The 22666-nt window shown below is 42.5% G+C and overlaps 1 long non-coding RNA gene across 2 annotated transcripts in view; it reads right to left on the minus strand.

Annotated features, from left to right (window-relative positions):
- LOC136992846 (uncharacterized) overlaps window positions 1–20396 on the minus strand; it is a 37678-nt gene extending 17282 nt beyond the window's left edge. For both annotated transcript variants that reach the window (XR_010885280.1, XR_010885279.1), the window contains exons 1-2: window positions 20296–20396; window positions 4691–4809 (exon numbers count right to left, since the gene is read on the minus strand). This is a non-coding gene — a long non-coding RNA (uncharacterized lncRNA). The remainder of the gene's footprint in view (window positions 1–4690; window positions 4810–20295) is intronic.
- Between the last annotated feature and the right edge of the window lie 2270 nt (window positions 20397–22666).

Raw genomic sequence — 22666 nt, forward strand, 5'->3', positions numbered from 1 at the left:
TAGCCCAGCTCTAAGCAGTTAAATGAATACTAGATAAAACGGCAGGCCTGGATACTTGCTGTGTTAAAGCCCCAATTTCTCCCCCAAGCACAAAACTTGTCAGGCAAACTCTCCCGCATTTCATTACAAATTAGCCTGTCTTTTTGAAAATGCCTTGCTTTTGCTACGTCTGATTGCAATCACTACTTGTGCTCTTAAGAGTTTGCAAACATGCTTGAATTAAATTATGGGACTGGTCACCTAATTACATCCAGTACAGTTTTAATGCGTTCTTTGCTCCATTTTAACATCCCAATTTTGTGCACAGCATGCTTAAAAGTCTAGAAGCGAAGCATTCTCACTCCTTACACCACTGTGGATTCCCAGTAACCACTAGATGTCACCACGATTTTACTTGCTTTCCAGTCTTTGCCCAACTGGTGCCGTTAAAAACACAGGAAAATAATTTACCATTAATAACAAAAAATTATTCACATTTTACATTGAACATAGAGCTTAAAGAGAGGGAGAAGTGGCCCAGACTCCTACCCTTGTGCACATCATCTCTGAGGGTGTTTAGCTGGAGCAGCTGTGCACAAGCAAACGACTATTAATTTGTCTCTCAATGGCTGAAAAATAGTTTGCTACCTCAATGATCCAGTTTCTCCACCTAGGCATCAGGGTAAAATGTACTTTTTTCAATACAGTTATCAGAGCCCTGTTCAATTCTCCAGTCCTGCTAGCCTTAGAATTATTTCCTCAGCTTGGTACTTTTACTGGAAAAAATTTTAAAAAGTTATATTTGGAAAAAAAGAAGAACGCTTGCTTAAATGGGCAAGTGGGGGAGATTCAAATGCCTTGTGGCTTTTAGCAAGCTGGTTTTGTTGTAGCTTATTTTGTTGAAACGTGACGCATTTTTAAATCTGAAAGTGTACCACTAGGACAAGATTACCTTAGAGGTGCTCTTTTTTTTTCCTTTTTTGAAGCATGTGTACATCACCTTTTATAATGATTTTTTCATTCAGTATTTAACAGTGGGGCTGGCCTAGCTACATTGGAGATCCACCCTTTCATGGAAATAAACTGGGTTGCTCTGCTTTTGAGAAGGCAGCGAGTACTCTCGCCCTTAAATCAAAGCTAACGCGTTCTTCGCAGCAGTTTCTTTACAGTGGCAAATCTCCAAGCCTTGGACCGCGCTGTCTAGCTGCTATCTACAACACTCATAAAACAACAGGCGGAGTGACCCGGTACGAGAAAATATTACGTGCGTGAAGGGTGACCAACAAGTCTTGTGACAGGCACCGAAAAATGCCAGGTGCGGATTTCCCTCCCGCTAACCTGAGGAAGGACAGATCCAGGGGTCGCGGGGTGGTAGCGCTGAACAGCCGAATCAAGCCACAATATTTGCGGGCTTGTCTGCAGTCCCCGAGGAGCGGCTAATGGACAGTTGCATCACCTGCGCGGTAACAGGGACAAGGAGGGATTGGGCGGCACACGCGGCAAATCGGCAAAGGGATTTCTGGGAACGCCGTTGCCTCCAAGGTGCTAGACACCGTAGGAAAACAGAGGGCTCCAGTGCTCAGTGCTCAGCTGGCACAGGTACTTTTATTAACCCTCACTGGCTAATTATTAATCTGTAACTCCATCATCGATAATCCAAAAAATAAATACTAGAAACTGTGGTTGTAATCCCATGAGGCTCCGCTTTATCTCTTCCCGCACAGGCACAAAACCAGGCAAACACAGCCGCCGACCAAGGTAGCCTGGGCTGTAGCCGCCCGAAAGCCCGATCTTTGCATTGAGGTGATGGTCTTGCTCTATCTACCAGCAATTGAATTTAAAGTCTGGCTTTTAAGATATTTAGACACTGATTGAGTAAAATTCTTTGCAGTTTTCAAAACACCAACAAGCACCGGCAATAAAATTTGACTTGATGGTCTCTAATATACTTTTTCAAACCACAGATGCTTTCTCAGTCCTACCCCACGTGCCTTATCCCAGCTCAAGACCTAATGTCTGCCTGTTTGTCTTCAGCTGTTAACTCTCTGTCCAGCTCTTCTCTTTAATCCCACTGTCCTTGTCCTCTTGTTCTGCTTCTTTGGGGCCAAGGAAATGTTTATGTAGACAAGCTCATTGCCCTCACTTACCCAAAAAATCCGGGAATGTAAAAGTCCTTCAAAAGCAACTGAGATGATTGCTTTTGATCCCTCCTTGTTTCCTAAATTGCGTACTAATTCAGCAGCTCTCTGTGGGACTTCTTGGGCTTGGATAAGCCCTGAATGAAATAAAATACTGTAAATAAGCAAGGCCAGACACACAGTGATATATGATGACCAGGGTCCCTTTCTGAGTATACTTCCTTCAGGTTGTCCAGTAATGAAGGAGTCCATTCACCCCCCCAGTTACATCCTGTTTCTCTTTTCAGAGCCAAAGGTATATATTCCATTGCGATAACTACTGGAGATGCCTTTGTTTGCTTAAAGGATCTTTTCAGGTGTTCTACAGCACAATATTCTTTCAATCTAAAGTCCTGCTGTCTTCCAAGGAAAGTCAAACAAAACAGACTTTACAGCACTGTATGAAGACAGCTTTTAAGTTAAGTTCAGGGTTATTTTCATTTTTGTTTCATGACACATAATATATTTAATACAAAAGAAAATATGCCTGGTTCAGAACTTGAGCCAAAAATGACAAGTCCAAAATTACCTCAACTTAGAAATATTACTATCCAGATTATTATTCTTAGGCTTGGTTTACGATCACTTCCAACAGTGGAGCTACACTTCAAATTAATTGCAGCTCATGTACTTTCTGTATAGAAACAGATGAAACAGATTATGCATTTTATCACTAGTTCTTGCACAAATATAAGAAGAGCAAAGGTTGCTTATTTTAATTTCTTTCATGCAATTATATCTATACCTTTGCCACTTTGTAGCCTGCCACTCATTACTAAATTGGTGCAGATTATCTTTCATTTCACAGCTTTCCTTAGAAGAAAGCATCCTTCTTTTAGGATTAAGAAACTCATTTAAATTTCAAATTACCTTTTTGACAAAATATCTTCAGCTTGCTCTAATAGTAAAACTTGTATAGTTCCCCGTGGAACTGGCCAGATCTCACTTCCATAAGAAAGACAAAAAGAAGCGCAGCTCTATCTAGGTCAAAGTCTTTTATGTCTCATTTCCTGCAATTCTCTCTTCTATTTTCTTTCTTCCCACACCACACTGCTCAATATTTTAAGCGTTCACCTGACAGGCAGGGAAGGTGATCCTATATCATATTCCTTATGGGCAAGTAAAGGATGAGTTTTCTGACGGCTGCCTTTCCACTGCTGCCTGCATCCCTCAGCAGCCAGGAAGGCTCCCGCACGCCTTCCTGCCTGCACGGCACGTTTTGTGGCAAAGACTTCTTCAGCTGTGGCTTGTACCTCAAAGCAGGTACATGCCCTTTCCTTCCAGGACTATGGTTTCTTAAAAGGTGGAAAAAAAACTACCATTTTCTTCCTTACCTTTCTCAAGAGGTCACAGATGGCTCCCTCATTGCTGATCACAGCGGGTGAGAGTTTGCACTGCTGGGACAACCTCTGCTGTAAGGAATGACCCTACCAGTGTCTTCTGCAGCTGGAAGCCCCAGGAGATGGTCACTTCCACAGTCTGTTATGAAATCTAATGGACAACCAATGCTTTGAAAAAATTCAAGTGGAATGGTCACAAGTGGGTGTTTCCTGCTCTAGTAAATCACCCGGTTAAAAGCCTCGTGTCTCAGTACCAGATAGATAGAAGCGTGTGGGGGCCTGACTTTCCATGAGAGTCTCAGTCCCTTAACAGTTTGGCCCCGGCGTAAGTGCTAAAGTAACTAATGGCCACCACAGAGGTAGCTGGTGTGAACGAACTACCAGTGCCGTGAATAATGCAATGGAGCAATGGCATCTTGCGATTTCTCAGTCTTGCTAGTTTAATATGACTTATTTAACTTGTCTATATACATTAAGCTCAGCACGTGGGATGCCCTCATGGATTTTCTGATGCCTTCTTGCTTTTGCTTTTGATAATCCTGTTTGTGATTCAGCATATAGTAGCTAAGTAATCAATATTCTGTCTGGATGGACATTTTATTTATCTACAGAGCCACCATACGAATTTAGTTGGTTTCCTGGAGGTCAAACACTTTTCATCTTCTCCATGAGCCAAAGAAAATTGAAAGATTTAAACTCCCTTTGAATTCCTTTGATTAACTAAGGGAAAATATCTCACTCTTTTCAAACTCAGAAGCAGATTTGTCTTCACTATAAATCTACCTCATTTTGACACATTGATCTCTGCATAATGGGCAACTTCAAGTGTTCAGGCATAAACCAGAAGACAAAGGAAGCTGTTGAACAATTATGAATGACACTGTTACCAATTATCATCAGCACATCCACATCCCACTTGGGTAGGATTTCAAAAAAACCCCTGCAACACGTGAAATCAGTAAGAGTTGCATAATTAATTTGGGGGGGGGGCGGCCACGACACAGGTCATTTCAGCCCACGGAGACGCCGTGGCCGGTGCAGGCCCCTGGGAGCGAGAGGTGCTGGGGAAGAGCCCACGCTGCTCCCAGGGCTGGGGACGAGCTCCCCGCGGGCACAGGCTTGCAGCCTCCCCGGAACCTGTCCTCCTCCTCCTCCTCCTCCCCGTGCCACTGCAGCACCCAGCTTTATACAGACCCATCACTCCAGCCCGGGGCTCCACGGGCCAGTGCCGTGACGGATGCTCGCAATTACAGCAGCTCCTCCGTGCGGTTACTCTGCCAGGAACAGCGCTGAAATATCTTTCATTCAGGTAACTGAAAAAAAGAATAAAGAAGACAGAGAAACCAAAGGACAAAAACGAATAAATAATGAAAATTACATCCTGGATCTTTCTTATGTGCTCTCTTTTACTGACGTCTATGAATTTTTATTATTATTATTTGAGAGATTTAAGAGTCACACTTTTAAAAGTAATTAAATGATCCAAGCTGCACCCACATAAAAGTTGCATCATTTTAAATAACAGCATTACTTAAAACCATTAGTTAAACAGGGAAATCCCTATACAGCCACACTTATATCAGTTTTGGTGACTGGCTCCTAGTTATTCGATTTAATTTGGAACTGATTTAAGATTAATTAAAATAACACACTACACCTTCAATACGCTGCAGCTTGCATTCATTTAACTAAATTAATGTGAAAAGTGGAGTCAGGGTAAGCAAGTGCAAATTCTTCATGTGGACAGGTCTTAAAGCCAATTCACAAAGTGATTTAGGCTTTACTGCGCAGGAACACAGAAACTTCAGATCCAATTAGTTTAATCAGCTTATACTTTATGCAAGATAGAACTGACTTCTTTCAGTACAATTATGAAGGGACTGCATGGACAAAAACATCTGTAAGTTTGCCAAGGGTGACTGGCTTTAAGGATTGAGGTCTCTGCTTTCAGCTGCAATTTAGGCCCCTAAATGATCCAGTCTGTTCTAAAAATGGGGCCTCTCAGCAGAAATCATGGAGGTCTGAAGGTCCTATCGCAATACTGCAAGTCAGATCAGAGGTTATGAGTCACAGGAATGCGAGACTGGAAGGGACGGCAAAAGATCTCATGGTCTAACCTCTCGCACTAAGGCAGGTTCAAACAGACTGCACCTACACCATGCTGAAGAGGTGTTTGTTAATTAAATCCTTATAGAAACCCTTCCCATCGCAACACAGAAAACCCCAGATTCAGCATGCGCTGTCAAGCGAGCAGGTGACCACCTCTGGAGATGGAAAGTCCTTCCCACCTCATACCCACCCCAAGCATGTGCTGCGAGCCATGATACAGGTCAGCTCTTCAGCGGACCCGGAGAGCAGCTGGTCACCACTAACCTTGCAGTAATCAGGCATGATAGATGTTTGTTATCTCTCCTCAGCTGCCTCCCTCCTTGACTAAACAAACCCAGGTCTAGCCACAGTTTCTGATAAGTGATTTTTAGAAAGCTTGACTTATTTTTGCTGGTTTTCCTCTGGGCTCCTTTCTCCTTCCCAGTACATCCCTATCTTTCTTGATGTGCAACATAACCAGGCAAAACTCTACCTGTGAATCACTACAGTACTTGAATCATTACTGGTTGCTCTTTGAAAACAGTTTTTCAACTTTTAAGACATTCACCTTATGGCAAATTTCTTTAGCTTGTATTTCCTCTTCTTGTTATAAGAATGTCACAGGGACAGAGTCAAAAATCCTATTAAGATAAAGGTAGATCAACACATTCTACAATTCCATTTAAGAAATAAATTAGATTGGCTTGAAATTGCTTGTTATCACAAATCTGTCTCAACTGTTCAGCAAATTATTTCCCTTTAAGTATTTGTATATTGTTTAATAATGATTTTGATTGTTTCAGGTAACATGGTTGGTACTGATGAGGAAGAAATGAGAAAAAAAGTAGGACAGATGAATTCCTCTCAGTGGATCCAAGAGTTGAAGAGTGAGGAAAAGCAGTAGGTAGCCATCCTTGGTTCCTTCATTCAGATACCAGCAATGCTTTTATGCACCCTTACCATATTTTTCTAGAGCATTGACATGCTTTTTTAACCTTTGGAACTAATAGGCAAATCACTGCATGCACATTCCCTGAAATGCTGTATTACTGCCCTGCACCTTTGGTCTCATTAGTGTTCTCTACTTGTTAGAACTTTCTCATGCTTCATTGGCGTCTTTAAATATTTACATGAGGCAGCAGTAATTTTGGCAGTGGTTAACACACAGATCCATATTTACAGCATCTGTCACAGTGTTTGTTTTTGTTCTTGTGGTGCAGTGGCTGACTGAACTCCCATACTGCCTCCCTCACTTGGGCTAACGAAGAACCAACTGTTTCATGACTATCCTCATAACCAGCTTTCATAAAGAATTACGCCTCAGAAAATAAGGGTGCTGAATCTTTCCTTGGCTTCCCCTTGCTGGGAAAGTGCAACCAACCCTCAGGTTTAATGACTCCATTGCAACACTAAGTGACCCTACTGTCTGTGCAAACGTTTTCCGCTTCGTGTACCTAGTGATTGAGAGAGGTATTACCAAAGCATGAAAGTTGTAGATATGAAATTCATTTGTCAGCACTGCAGTAGTAGAAGATTGTCTCCCAAGGTCAGGACAAAAATGTCCAATATAGGTGCAGCAGACTGACACTGAGCAGCAAGAAAGGCCATTGCAGCTAGCAGGGACTGCAGTAGCCATGCAGGATCAGCCCTTAGGTCCTCTGGGACTAGCACCACTTTTCAGGGCTTTTTCTGTCCTTAGAAACTTGAAAGAATGAGTTTGATTTCTAAACAGCTGCCAGGTAATAACAGTTTGTTTACTACTGACCATCTGACCCAGAGGCAGTGTAGTAAAAGAAAACCAGGGTATTTCCTTCTGTCAGGCCCCAAGCTAAAAAGGGACAATCTGCCTCAATCCAATTTGGCCGCAAAAATGCTTGTGAGGTTTTCACAGCAGCCGTGATCTGTAAGTGATTTGGCTCTGAAGATCTTGAATAGCTGCCTGGGTTTCTGGCCACCTGATTTTGTGGGACCCAGATAAGATGACTGGTGTGCAGTCAAGGAGGAGGAAAAGCTAACAATCACTGAAATAACTTGTGGGTGGTGATGAGTCTTGTCTCAGTGAACAGAACAAGGTGACCTTCATGTTAGTAACCTGAATGATGCTCTGACACTGTTGGTTTTTTTAAGGGATGGCCCTTTACCTTGCTGAAATAGTGTTCCACTGAACTCTTAAGGAACAGCCCCTGGTGAGCCGACTCATGGCTCTCTGAATCATCATAAGTTCAATCAATCATCACGATTTTTTTTTTAAGTAGCTATTGATGCCGTACGTCATTAGTTTCTTGGCACCCTTTACTAGACTTTCATCAAAGCCAAATGCTGATGCAATTAGCAAAGGATATCAATTTATGCAGCAATTCACATTATCCCTCAAAGCTTCATTAGCCTCAGAAGCTAAGGCACTGGAGAGAAAATTTAGGGAAGTGCTCTGTTAACTTCTGCAGCTCAGTCCATCTGCACTGCTGCAGAGTTCCCACATTAGGCTTCCCTTCATGGCTATAAAAGTGAAATCTGGCATCATCCAACTCCACAGCACATAGAGAGAACGTTTGAGGGAGAGGACCACTGTGTCCTGGCTCTATCCCACCAGTTCGATCTGAGGACCTGCTCACAGACTCAGCCCAGGCCCAAGCTATTCTGTGGGACTGGCCACATTTCTAGACCCAGTAGCCAGAGGGAATTCTGAAAATAAATAAATAAATAGATACATAAATAAATGAATAAATCAAACTTTCTGTCCTGGAAACATGCTGGAGAACCTGCCTGAGAGTGATGCTCTTCTTCATGTGGCTGCGTGCTTTGGCCTCTTCATGCTTCTACACTTGTTCCCTACAAACACTCCTGAGGTCAACGAGATGTTGTACTTCAGAACACGTTCTGAGGCAAACCCTACCTCTTATTTATTATTCTCTTTCACACTGTTTCCTTTCAACTTTCTTAGGTTTAACTTAAGGTTAAGGTTTAAACTTTCTTGCAATTTTCCAGGATGAAAGCGGTTAAGAAAATTAAAAATGCCATAAATTCTGCTATTTTACTTGTCTAGAAGAGCATGACTTATAGTCTTTTTAAATTTTGAGCAGCTTGGAAAGCAGCAGGAACTAGTAGAGGGGGGTTTTAACTGAACCAGGCCATTTGAATTGACTGCATTATCCAGCTTTCCTCTGGCTTCATGCTTGAAAATGCAGGCAAGTCTAACTGCTAAAAAAACCAATGCTATTGCTCTGCTGGAGACAAGAATAATCTGGTGGCAGAGATATTAGTGCAGGACTTTGTAGAAGTGCTTTCGGTTCCAGTTTGCATGACAGGCATATTATGTGATCTCGGGCACATCTCGTACAGCCAACCTTTAAAAAGTAGGTGCCTAAAGATGCAGATCAGCACCCATGGGACAAATACAGCAGGAACTAGGCATTTATTTGTTTGAGGCTCTAAATTCTAGGCTCCCAAGTCACCTTAACATATTTCAAAATTTTGGCACATACAGACCTTTAAATTAATTTGATCTTAAATTTATTAGAACACCATTTTAGAAGAGCAAGCAGAAGGATCACAGTTGTTGCCAAGGTGCAGAGAATGCATACTAACTGAAGACTTCATGCCTGTGGCATAATTAGATTAGACCTTAAACCAGCATCTTTTGTAAGTCTTGAAGAAGTACCAAAGCCTCTCCAAATCTCATTTCATCAGTTGCAGTAGGGCTCATAGCGCTAATCTGTCCAAATAAATTTACTTACATATCTCCATAAAGGCTTTTGTGTGATCACAGAACATGCACATAGACAACTCTCACCACTACGTGCCCTAAATACTTCATACACATCTGATTGATAGTGAAAGCTAAGACAGGAGAGCCTTTTTGCAGCGTAACACTAGTTCTGCTTTCAGCTATGAGCAATATCGTCTCTCAATTTGCCCGAATTCAAAGTCAGAGAGAGAAAATAAATCCCATTCTCAGTACCTTGCAGGGGAAATACCAGAGATGCTTTTCACTTTTCTGAATCTTTGCAGTCAGGATAGGTCACAGTATAATGGGAATCTTTATTCCTCCAGCTGCAGAAGAGCTTTAGGCTGAATTCATGGTATCTGATTGTTTGGACATGGCGTTGCAGTACGAACCCTTCAGCTGCCCCATCCAGTTTGAGGGATTCCCGCCTGTCCTCGCGGATCTAACAGGGAGCCTACATGCACTCCGGATCCTCCCTACTGCGTGGGCAGAACTGAGCACCTACAAATGAAGTCTGTCACCAGGCAGTGAGCCACATAAGCTATCTAGTAGAAAACAGAGTAAGAGATGAAGATTCACTATTTCAACCACTCTCTTGGAGTTAGGTACTAAAGTCAAACTCATCCCTTCTTGCAACAGCAGAGGAGCTGGGAGGCAATCCTTACCTCACAGCCAGGTTTTCAAGATTCACATTCGTACTGTTTTGCTTTCAGTGGAGGAGGGGTTTGTGCCCTGATCTGCCATACCACAGAAGAGTCCAGAACCCCTGTGTTAAAGGCTGCCCCAAGAGGCAGCTCTCAAGCTCTCCCTCAAGGCTCCCCTCAGCATAAACGATGGCCTGTTAGGCAGAGAGAGACTGACTCTACAGACGTGGCACTTAAGACACTCACCTATGATGGGAGAAGTCCAGCAAACGCCTAGGTATGTACAGTCTTCTTGTTGGAGCTGTTCTGCTCGGAGAAGCCCTCATGGATTATCATCTCATATCCCTGTGGTTAGAGCACACCTGCGAGATGGGAGAGTTCCCAAGACATTGGCGGACCTGCCAGTCCCACTAGTGCTCCACAACCACCTCACAGATTTTGTGCAAAGACAGACACCCAAGTCATTTTCTAAGAAGAATTACCAGCTCAGATCCTGCACTCAACAGGGCGATACATCTGTTTGGGGAGTCCCTGGAGACATAGCTTAGCTCTGCCAGGACTTATAGGAGTCTTCCTATTTCCAGTGTAAGTGGGTGTTTCAGTAGTGTTTATTGGCACCCAAAGCTTACACCTAATTCACCTTCTTGACCTAGTTGACGCTCTTGATGTGACATAAAGCAAAGATTACTTTGCTCTGAAGTCTAAGACACTTCCAAAAACTAAAGGCTAGGCTGGCTTTGCAGGAATCTTCATGACTGATAAGAGTATGTTCATGATATCTTCAGTTTTCTCTTCCATTTATACCCTACCCATTGTACAATACTCAGCACAGGACAGTTTACATCTAGACACAGAAAGGCTGAGCCTCTCCTGCTGTCAGCCGGCGAGTGATACAAATGCGGGTAACTTCAGGAGGAGACAGTATTGCTCATTAGCATACTGACAGCCTACCATCCATCGCTGATCACGCCATATGGGCATCTTCACAGACATCCATCATTTTTGATCAACCACAGGTTTTCCCTGTCAAAGCCAAGCGGTATTTTTGTGGGAGGAAGAGCACACCGTGCATTGCAAGGACACAATCATGATATAAATTCTACCCTATCTGCCTTTTCAGCTGTATTTTTATGACAGATGGCAGACTGCAACACAACTCTAGCATCTCCCATTTAACTGCAGAACAACTTGCCCTTCTGGTTGCACAAACTCTGTCATTATACAATCCCTCTGTGGCAGCTGCTGTGAGATCATGGAATATTAAGAAACTATCATTCATATGTTCTCTGAATTGCTACAAAATTGATAGCAACTGTATTTCTGGATAAGGCCTCTTGAAAGAATAAAAGTAAGTGACAAGTAACTATGGAACCACAGTGGCAGCACAATGCACTTAGGAGAAACTTATTGTCTCCCCAAAGTGGTTGATTGTTTTCATGCCTGGTCACAGGCCTGAGCCAATAATAGGCTACATATGCAAATGCCTACAAGAAATAAATATATTAAACGTATCTGTTAAAGACTAAACTCATAACAAGGTCCTGTGCGAGGGACACTTCCTACTGAAAAATGCAAAAAAATCACCAAAGTGGGGAGTCTCATGGAGGCCAGAAGCCAAGTACAAAAGGAGAATCCTGGTCTGACAAAGAGATCTAAGAAAATAAAGTTATGCTTCATCTAATTAAGAAACTTGTCCAGACAATCACCTAGATAAAAAGGAAACAAAAGACGTTTCAAGGTGAAAAATTGAATCTGCCTAGATGCACTTCAGAGAGGAGACTGGCTGTAAGAGCTCCGACAAGAGACAGAAGCACTCTAATTAATGCTCTCTGATGGTGATCTCTACAACAGATACATCCTGAGGGTTAATATGGGCACAGAGAAGGAATCTCTGAGAGCCTGTTGTCAGAAAAGGATTAGGTGATAAGGAAGAGAGAGCTCTCTCCAGTTTAACCCTAGTGAATTAAAACAGTTTCTCTTATTTCCTCAAGTTTTTATTTATTTATTTATTTATATCTGTGTCATCTATTTGGTCATTATGAACAAATGTTTTTATTTGCTTTTCAGCTGAACTCGGATTGTTATGTATGGCCCAAAGGAAGAACTGTGTAATACAGCATTCCTCGTCCAACAGCGTGGTAAATCTCTATAAAGGAGACTGTTTTTTAGAGAGAACGTGGCTGGCCAGAGACAAATCCTGCAGAGGGGCTGAAGGGCTTCCAGCCTCTCATACTTTCCAGGTGGACATTACATAACCATGAATAAGAGGCTGCTGGTGATGGGGTTTGGCCTCCTCCCCTTGAAATGATTTTTTTTAAATAAGTAAATGACAAGCCCTGGTTAGACTCTGGAAAACGGCTGCATGCACACAAAATAGCAATGGTTCTTAATTCACTTATGCCTGGGAATATTTCATATTTTCTTCTGAACTGTGCTTGAAATATGCTTTCATTTGTAAATTCAAGCCCTGTATTTTTTTCTCTTTGTCTTTGCTGTTTGCAAGGATTCAGATTTTAATCAGGGCATCCTGTGCATCCATTCTAAGTATTTTTGGCAGTAAGCATTTATTCAGTATGAGAAAATCAGTTGCCTTAGCACAGCGAGCTTAGCTAAGGGCTGGGAAGGATGGGTGATGAAAAGTAGGCTGAATGGCTGGCACTATTCTCTTTCCTCAGCTGAAAAAGAAATTTTGCAGAGTTAATTTCTGTTTGAACTAATTAAAGTTTTAAGTTGGGACAGTGTGTACCACACACCTGATTGCAATCCACCTGCATAGGCCCTTCAGATTGGCTCCTACTGTTTTTATCCTTAGGTTTTCATTAATTAAGTGCATAAATGTAAGCCTTATTAAAAAGAAAAAGAAGTCCAGACTTGCTCATTGCAAATAACTTTTCCCATAGTCCCATGCCTATGGTGAGAATTAACTACTGCAGGACGGACTCTGTAATATCAGCAATTGGACACAAGTCCGGCCCCATAAAATGCATACGATGGGGATGATGATGCTTTTATAGAAACAGCAAATTAATCTTTCTAAAAAAAATTGTAACACTGAAGATGCCAAGTCAAAGTGGAGGCCTTCCTCCATCTTCTAGAGCTGTGAAACAGTTTATGATGTGGTACATTGTACCAATAAGAACTAGCCTGGTTTAGGGGCCAGGTGAAGTTCAGTGTTACCAGGATAAGTCTTTGAACCCACCTGCCCATCTGAATTATGTTCCCCTGGCATAGGCCATCTCCTGGCAGCTTGGAAAGGGAGCATTAGGCTTGTATGACAGATGTCTTGAAGCTAACTCTGAATTTACAGCTCCCGGGGTTCTGGATGCTTCATTAGTCCTCTCCTGCTGGCACCTTGCAGCGTGTCAGGTTGTGTTAATTTGCTTGTCATCACTTTTAGCTGTATCGTTCATAAATGGGAACCGTCTTGTCTGTCTCTCTCTGCAATATATATTGAGATAAGGAGTCCCCAGGACACCAGTCTTGTCGATGCAGCTCACCTCAGCCACAGAAATTCTCTGCTTTTCTTCCTGTTCCCCTGGTGGTAAACTCCACTTAACCCAGATAAATTAGTTCAGGTATAAAGAAGCATTCAGCTGCCTAAAAGGTGAGATCAAGTAAAGGATCCCATTATATTACTTACCACTTTTTTTTCTGTGCCACTTAATTTCTAGCGTAACAGCTTCATCTTTCACCACAGTTCATAACACGCTTACACCCAGGCCAAAATACTTGCACTGATATTTATTTTCACTGAAAACCAGCACCATTTCCCTTAGCTATGCTATTTCAGTGTGTGTTCCTCAATGGGACAGTCTAGAAGTACATCAGGAAGGCAATAAGGCACCTGGGCCAGTAGCCCCACACGGCTGCTGCACCCCGTGTTGACTGGAGAAGCAAAGGCAGGTCCCCGCGTTGCACATGAGAGAGAACTCTTGTTTTGAAATGTCATCTCACCTGTTGCAGCCTCCTTGACGGTGACAAAAATTATAAAGATACTGATGTTTTAATTAGCCTGACCCACCAAGTGAACAATAATATGTTTAATATCCCTTTACCAGTTTTATAGTTCTGCATGATCATACATAATGTCTCTGTCACTTAGAAAGCCTGATTTTCCTCTTCATCTATCACTATGAAAAAAATAGCTAAATTATCTACTTGCCTCCCAGTTAAATCTTACAACAATTATATCATCAGAGTTAAAGAGACTGCAGCTCAACTGCAGAAGAGATGTTTATGTTGGGAAAAACTTGCGCGACTTTTACGGATTCTGTGGAATTTTTTGGTGTTTGGCATCGTTCCTCATAGCACAAAACTTCCCTGCATGCGAGAGGATTTGTTGCTAAAGCTCAGGCATAAATATGCTGTAAATATTTAGTAAATTGTAGTAAATTGCCTAGTAAATATGCTGGCAAAGATGTGCTTGTTCTGATTGCTGTCTAAACAGTTATCTAAACAGCGAGAGCCAAACAGGCAAGAGAATGTTTTGCGATCTGAATTAGGATTTTTACCAACACACCGTGGTAGCCAGCAGGGTCCTACCCACCCTAGACAGCCGTGAGCACCAACGCAGAGAGGCCAAGCTCCAATCTATTTGGTTATCCACCGGCAACATCTACTCTTTGTGAAGCCCAAGGCACTGGACGGGAGTAAGTGACTGCACCAGAGCCCCCAAGGCCATTAGACTCTGGGTCGCGCCATCTAGACTGGAAAACTGCACCTTGCCTCAAAGGAGCAGGCAGAGCCACCCGCCAGCCAGGTTGACCAGCCATTGCCGTTCCCTCAAAAAAAGGCCTGATGAGGGAGCACCGCTGGAAGAAGGCTGGGGGACGAAGAGAGGCCCTGGCTGCTCCAAGAGTTATCCGTCTGGATTAAAATCTGGCAGGATGACCCTACCTCCTTTTGCTCCACAACCATCTGAGAGGGTGAAGATTGATTCGGCTGTGCTTTGTTTCACTAACTCTGCAGAATAATTGCCTTCCAGGAGGAGCTTGGAGTGGGTTTCCTCTACCGGATGCTATTTCCACGCAGAGAGGAATTGATGAAGCACTGCCATTGCGTCGCCGCGCAGCACCTCCGGGTGCAAATGTGCTCTTGAGCCACAGAAAACAATTCCGTCATTGCAGTGGATTTGCACTGAGATGCAGCATGTACGGGACTGTGTGTCTGGCACACAAAGAGTTCTGTGATGCTGAAACAGCTTATGTGACAACCCAGAGAGAATCCCAGCCAATTAATGTAAAAATTAAGACACTTCACTTACTTAAACACTTTGGTATTAAAAGTTAATTACCGCACTAGGAATTAATTACATGTAGATACTTGCATTAAGAACCAGAAAAACAACCCAGGTTACATCAAAGTTTCAAAGAGTTAAAGAAAGTATGTCTGAAGAGCTTTCGTTTCTCCAGGAAGCATTTGCTTTATCTCTAGTGGTCCTTGCAATTGCAGCATGGGCCGGATGCTATTCTCAGCCATCCTGGTGCCCATGCCCAGGGACTCTGGTGGCATTACTGCTGCTCTGACAGCATTATTGCCAAGCTGCATGTGTGCTAGTGCAACACTAACAGACATAATCTCTCTTTCTCCCATAAAAGAGTCAAAATTTCTTCTGATTCCCAAAAACATCAGTCCTAGAGATTCAGGAGCTGTCAGATGAAGGCAGCTGTTATATAGCTCAGATGTTCAAGTATTTGCTCCTGTTGGAGAAAATAGCACTAATGTCACTCTGGAAAGAAAAAGGGTGTGTAGGTATATCACAAATCCTACAGTTCAGGTAGGACCTTGTCAGGTACTTCACAGCTGCCATAATGGAGGAGGCTACGTCCTTTGGTGGCTATCTCTTCTCGTTAGCAATAGCGACACTGCTTCCACTACCTCTATTGCAGGACTGTCAAACAGCAAGGGAGCAAGGACTTTTCAATACCAGCCTAGACCAAAACAAAGCAGAGGCTGTGGGGAACCAGTTTCCAAAATGGTGTATTCCGATCCCAGGAATGTGAGACCATCAGACCTCAATACACAGACAAAGGAAGGCAAACTGTTTCATCAGACCTGTTTTCTCTCCTTACCCAGACCTGCACACCGCCCGAACAAGAGCATCCTCTTGAGCTAATCAAGTAGCAGAGAGTGAGAAAACAAAAAGCTGTTCTTATGCCTATTTCCAGGGGATACAGGGAGGCTGCACAAATGTTTACACAGCAGATTGCCTCCAAGATGCATCTGGCACTTCTAAACCAATTCCCAAAAAAATGGCTGGACTGAATATTTTCTGCTGGTGCTGAGTATTTTTATAGCAGCCAGATATACTACAGATTACAAGAGCTGCCTCTCAGCTTGCACAGTCAGGAAACATCCCATAATCCCCTTCTTATAAAAAAGAAAGACTCCCCTATTTGGACATGAATTCACCTGAGACAGCAGGATACAGACATTGCATATTGCAACTAAAGGTCTCCGGTAACTTCAGGGTGAAAATCCACATTTCCTCCCTTCCTCACCAAGGAAAGCTCTGATGTTCAGCAATTCTCTCAAGAGGCTTTAAAAACAAACAAACAAGCAAACAAACCTTCAGACAGCCCCTTACCCTTCCCGTCTGAATGCAGATGCAACACTCCCCCTGCTCCCTGGTTAGATGGTCTCAGGACAGACAAGGACACAGACTCTCTCTCAGGTCGGGAGCTCCCTTTTCCTCCACCGCACACAGAAACACTGCCCTTCTCTCAAAGGGATAGCTGCCCAGCATCTCTCGATGCTTGCCTTGCAGCCCAGGCATCTCACACTGATGTTATATCCCCCTCTCCCTTCCCTGCTCCATCCTCTTCCTTGCCACAGCTTCTCCCAGCCTGTCCTCCTGCAACGCTATCCGCCTGCTGCCTACTATAGCAATTCTGGGATTGACAGGATGGTCTGCTGGGATTAATTAGGTCCTTCACTGACCTTTTCCAGAACACTGCTGGGACTCATCAGCAACCCTAGCGTCACTTTCACCTTAAAACTAAAGGCTCAAGAATTCAAATTTGCCGACATAAGCCAACAAAGGGACCTTATTAAATGCAGTTGCAATACTGGCTGTAACCACTGTCTTGCAGACAAATCCAGTCTGCAAGATTTTAGCTTTAAGCTCTACCTGGCGCATGGCACGTCGGTCAAGATGCCCTCATTCATGCTCAGGCACCCTTTGCTGCCTGACACTCAAATTCAGCTGACGCTGCTCAAGCTTTGCCGCTGCGCTACTACCATGGCCATTCGTTATGGTGCATGCACGCCTGCCAGCACGCCCCCTTTGCCTCTCCACAGCACACGGTAAACCGCTGGGTTGAGCAGAGTCATTTATCTTCTTGTTTTTAACATCGACCTTTCTTTTTTTACTAGCCTTTTTCGATCCTTGAGAATTCTTGAAAAATGCAGAGGGAGCAGCAGCATGGCCCAAAGTGATGTTTTCGAGTCACTGCTTTTTTAAGAATAGTGCTTCCCACTCTAATATCTAAACCAAAACGTTTGTAAACAAGTGATGGCATTTGGGGTGAAAGGACATAAACACTATACTGTTGCAGGAACATGCAATTCAAAGGAGACTGCAAAACAGCCAAATCCCCACATAAACTTTTGACAAGATTTTTCGTGAAAAACCACTTTTGAAAATGCTAAGCTTTAAACTTCTTATTCCCTTAATTCATCTATGCCAAGCACGCAACATGATTACACTGCTGTGTATACATTAAAACACAATAATTATATCATATTTGTTCTGCTTTCCCCCATTCATCTTTTTAATTAAATTGACCCTTTAGGATTTTCTCTTTCAGGCGGTGAATTGAGTTTGTCTGAGAAATTAAAGGCATTAAGTTGCTTTGAGATATGCAGAAGGCAGTGATTTCTAACCCCTTTTTCAGAAAAGGTATGATTCTCACACACAGCAGTGGAATGATTCTCACACACAGCAGTGGAATAAATAAATCACCCTCAGGCCATTTTCAGTCAGATGCACATCTTCATCTTTTTCTCTTTGTTCTTTGTGTCATACACGCATTAGAGATTTCCACATATGCTGGTGGATTGGTGTCAGCAACTTACTGCTGACAGTGCATGCCCACAGGAAACCTGGGACAGATGACGACTGCTATTCGCACAGATCACTGTTATGAAATTACTGTGGCTAAAGGGCAATAATTTTTTTGCATTATGACAAAAAGTCCAGTGTGATTTTCTTTCCCCCCAACAGAAAGCAAGCAAAGAAATAAGCACTGCCAGACTTGGCAAGGGTGGGAGCACTGATGTGCATTGTCCCACCTCCGATATCCCCTCCACACTCCCAGGAATGCAGCAGTAAGGAAGAAAGACCAGGTTCTCCCATTTGCACGTGGCCCATTACCAGCCAAAGCCAACTAGAGTAGTTCAAACTTTGAGCATTGCTAAGCTGCCAGGATGCATGGCAGTCCCTGTTCTCGCTGCAAACCCAAGTGTCAGACCAGATCACCCCCGTCACAGTTGTTTGTGGGATAGGATGCTACAAAATCAAGCAAGGCAAGTAGGACTTTGAAGTAATTGGTTTTGTAACAATTCACAGTCTTCCAGACAGCACCTTTTTAAGTTTGGTTTTGAAGGAGATGATGGAGAAGGTGTGGAAAGAAGAGGGGTAGGTTAACATGACCTGTAACATTACATGCCCACAGAGCTGAGCGTGTTCAAACCCATTTCCTGAGCATCTTCATATTTCTTTCCTTTACTTCTTTCACTGTCTGTCACTTATACTAATCACTGTCATTTTGTTTTCTTTAGATCTTTCATTCTCACACTCCTTTATCTTTGTTTTATCTTTCATATCTTATTTTGAAGTTTGAAACTTGAGCTTCTATGCCATGAGGGAAAGTACCAATCACAGTTGAATTGTCAGGGTGGGAGGAAACATTACCAGAACGTAAATCTCTTGGCAGCAAAACAGTTGAATTAAGAGATCACTTCTGAAAGGCTCTGTGGGAAGAGCTACATTCTTTAAATTTTGCAGAGCTCCTTTTTTTTCTGACTGGTAGGAAAGGCTGAGTTGGCTCCACTAGAATCTGAGCATCATCCTTTGACCACTGAACCATCCTTACTCTTCTCACTCACGATGGTTAGCAAGATCAAAATGCTTAGCTCACAGGATTATTTTCCAGCTTGTTCAGTACTCTTTCCAAAGCTAAAGGCAAAAAGATAAACAGGCTTATAAACTTGGATTGTTTAATCTACATACTCTAGGCATTAAACCTGCTGAGACTTTTTATATCACTGTAATTACTTTCATTCAGACTGCTAAAGCCAGAATCATTAGCTTAGGTTACGATGACCTATACGCATGTTTAAAACCCATTTATCCTATTAAAGAGATTTAAAATTTGTCTCCTTTCGTGACATGTCAGTGATTCTTGATTTATGATTTGGACATGCTGCAAAAGTAAAAGCAATTACCTCTCTTATGGTCAAATCCCACTGCCTCAAGGTTGCCAGAATACATCTAAAAATGAAAAGCAACAGCTCTAATCTTCAGCGTGAATGACAAATGCAATGGCTATTGAAATACTGCCTACGCTGGTATCTGCATACCAGGCAGCACTACATCAGCTGACAAGTTTCAGCAGGAACAATTACACCTCAAGCTTCTCAGGATCCAATGTGCTGGTTGCTCCCTGTCAGTAGCGTTACTCTCTGTTTATCTGCTCTAGCTTTTTTAAGAAATGAGAGGAAAAAAAACCACTCTGTTAATCTCTGGATTTCTCCATGCCACCTTGCAAGAGCCACAATCTTTCATTTGAACACTATTCCTTTGAAGTCTCCCTGAATTTTATTTCAAATGAAGTTTCTCTGAATGCTCCTAGAAATACAATGACTCTACAATGCAGAATATAGCTGGTTGTTGCACCACTTTGAGAATCTGAAATGCAGCCACAAAATAGGCTAAGCCAGGCACAGTTTTGTCCAGAAAGGACCCCAGAACCAGCCTCCTTTGGAAAAATTACCAAACTCTCATATTTTTGTCCCAGACAAAATATGTTTGGAGGTCTGAAGGTCTCACCCACACAGATGGGTGCTGATGGTCAGATGTTGACCCTGCAATTGAAGCGAATGAAATATGAGCCAGTTTAGTTGTACCTGTGCAAAACTATGCCCAGACTAGCTAACTAGAAACATATATAAAACAGTCAGTGTGTCTGGATATCACCGAGACCTGAAAGTTCCCTGGAAGCATCCGTTTGAAACAAAGGGTATATATAAAAAGTACGGCCCCCACTCTGGGAGTGGGGGTTATAGCAATTTTTCTTATGCAACTATAAACAAAAACCCCACATATAAGTCAAGGTACTCACTCCTAAAAACATGGAAGTTGTTCCCTCTCTTCTCAGGATAGCAGAGAGTCAAACTGGCAAGATCTTCTGGAAATTTCTCTAATATTCATGTATTTCTTCTGGTATGAAGTCATTCTAACAGTCACATAAGTTCAATTTTAAATGCTTCAGTTTAGAAATAACTACGCTTTTGTTCATGCTCAGGAAATTAGAAAAAGTGATTATTCCGATGCCTCCCACCCTTCTTTTTGGCCTCTACTAATGAAAAATCGGCTTTGGGTTTATTGTATATATATGTTATAATATATGGATGGCTTTGGCCTGCACAACAAAGTTGTGCATAAAACATTACTAAGCCAGCCAGTGTAAAATGACCGGAGTATAACCTGACTGATTGGTAACAGCTGTAGGGTCTGCTCACTGTCTTACTTCACAGGGCTGGAAAGCAGTCTTAGGATTAACCCCTGTTCCCACTTGAGTCAATAGCAAACTTGCTCTTCACTTCAGGGACTCAGAACTCACCACTCTTCTCAAATACCAGTCTCATCCAACTCAAAACTCACTTTCAGAGCCCTCATTTGAAAACCATAATTCTTTAAAACTTTCATAACCAACTTCCTTACCTCCAGTCATATTAACAGTCCTGCTTATTAAAGCTTCTTAAAATGCAGTGATGCTCCTTCGGCAGGTGGCCACCAGCACTTGCCCATAACGGCTTTCTCCACTGGCTGTCTAGTGACATAACCACAGAAATGGCCAATATTTTACAGCTCTTCCCCAGCCTTTCAGTGCTGCCACTTTCTTTTGCTGTGCAAAATGAGAAGCACGCGCTAGATACAGTTGTCATCAGGGGTTCCAGTAAAGATGGCAAAGTAACCAAACAAAAAACAAATAAAACCAAATGACTCTATAACTCACCGTTAGACTCACCAAAGTTACATATCCTAAGGCCAATTACTAAATAAGAACAGATGTCAGCCAGAATAATAAACACAGACTAGAAAAGGGTGAGCCCCGGGACAACAATCAGGGATTTGTTTGGTAAAAAGTGTCCAACTTTTAATTTTCAGTTGCAACTTGCATTCCAGTATGCCAGAGGCTGGATCCAACAGATGTGCATAAAATCTACTTTTTAATCATGATTTCTGCAATATATAATTTCTTTTAAACTACCTGTGTGTGTGCTTACATATATACGCTCAATTAGTGTGTGCTATTAAGTGACATCTTAGGGAATTGTTACTAGCCCTTCTTTTAGGCTAAAGCCAATTTCTTTAAGTTTCAGGTGATTTTCTTCACCATGCTGCATGGGGTTTTTTTTAGAAATGTTGTCTGCAAAAATAGATCCAAACTAGGTTTTTTTTAATAGATCAGTTTCCACTGGTAGAACTAAACAAATACCCTCCCCTCCCACCCTTAAAACAGCTTTGTAATAGTTCAGTCTTTTTAGAAAGTCAAGGAACACAACACTTGAATACTGGTACATGAGAGCATAAGCTATAATCAGTTTTAATATCTAAATGAGCATGTTGGCCACAAACATCCACAACTTATGCTGTAGTTCTCCCAACCTTCAGACTGAAACAGTTTGGATTCTTTGCAAGGCAATCCATTAGCAAAGAAAATTTACCTCTAGAACTACAACTGTTAAATGATGTATAATTTGATAACATGTTACAACAGAATTATCGTTAAAACACAAAATAAAGTCCCTGTGGGAATGAAATAATAACAATCTTCAATACTGCAATTATTTGAGACTGGCTAAAAATGTCTTTGCAGTTACTTGAGGAGGCATAAAAAGGCTATTTAGGATATGAGTCTCCCAGGGTGGGGGGGAATCATGCCTTCCATATAGACACCTAGTTTAACACACCTGCAACGTGCAAGATAATATTCCTGCTAAGGAACTGAAGGGGAAAAAAAAATTACATTTTATAACTACAGGCAAGTAACACAGCAGCGATTAAAGTTTGTTATGAAGACAGTTACATAAAACAGGCAACAGGCTATAAGGAGGGATTTGAGTTGCATAATGTTTATTAGCACCTAAGGGCAAAATTACAGACCGCTTAAGTTATACCTTGTCCAGGTGTTAAGTGAAAAACAACCACCTCCACCCAAAATGGAGATGGAGATAGCCTGCTATTCGCTAGTTCCCTAACCCTGAAGGTACTCAAAACTCAGAGGGGGGCCCTGGGTACTGCGAGTGTCCGCAGTGTCCCTGTGGGAGCTGTCCACGCCGGGCTCTCCCGCGGCAGGGCCCTGACGCCTTCCTCCTACGGAAACACGGGCAGCCTCAGAATTGAGGCAAAACCACCTAGCTGGGTGTGGCACTGGTTCCCCAAAAGCATGAAAGCTTAGGTCAGACAAAGAGTCAGAACAATCCAGC

This window comes from Apteryx mantelli, chromosome 10 (genome assembly GCF_036417845.1).
Source record: "Apteryx mantelli isolate bAptMan1 chromosome 10, bAptMan1.hap1, whole genome shotgun sequence".
In the NCBI taxonomy this organism is placed as follows: Eukaryota; Metazoa; Chordata; class Aves; order Apterygiformes; family Apterygidae; genus Apteryx; species Apteryx mantelli.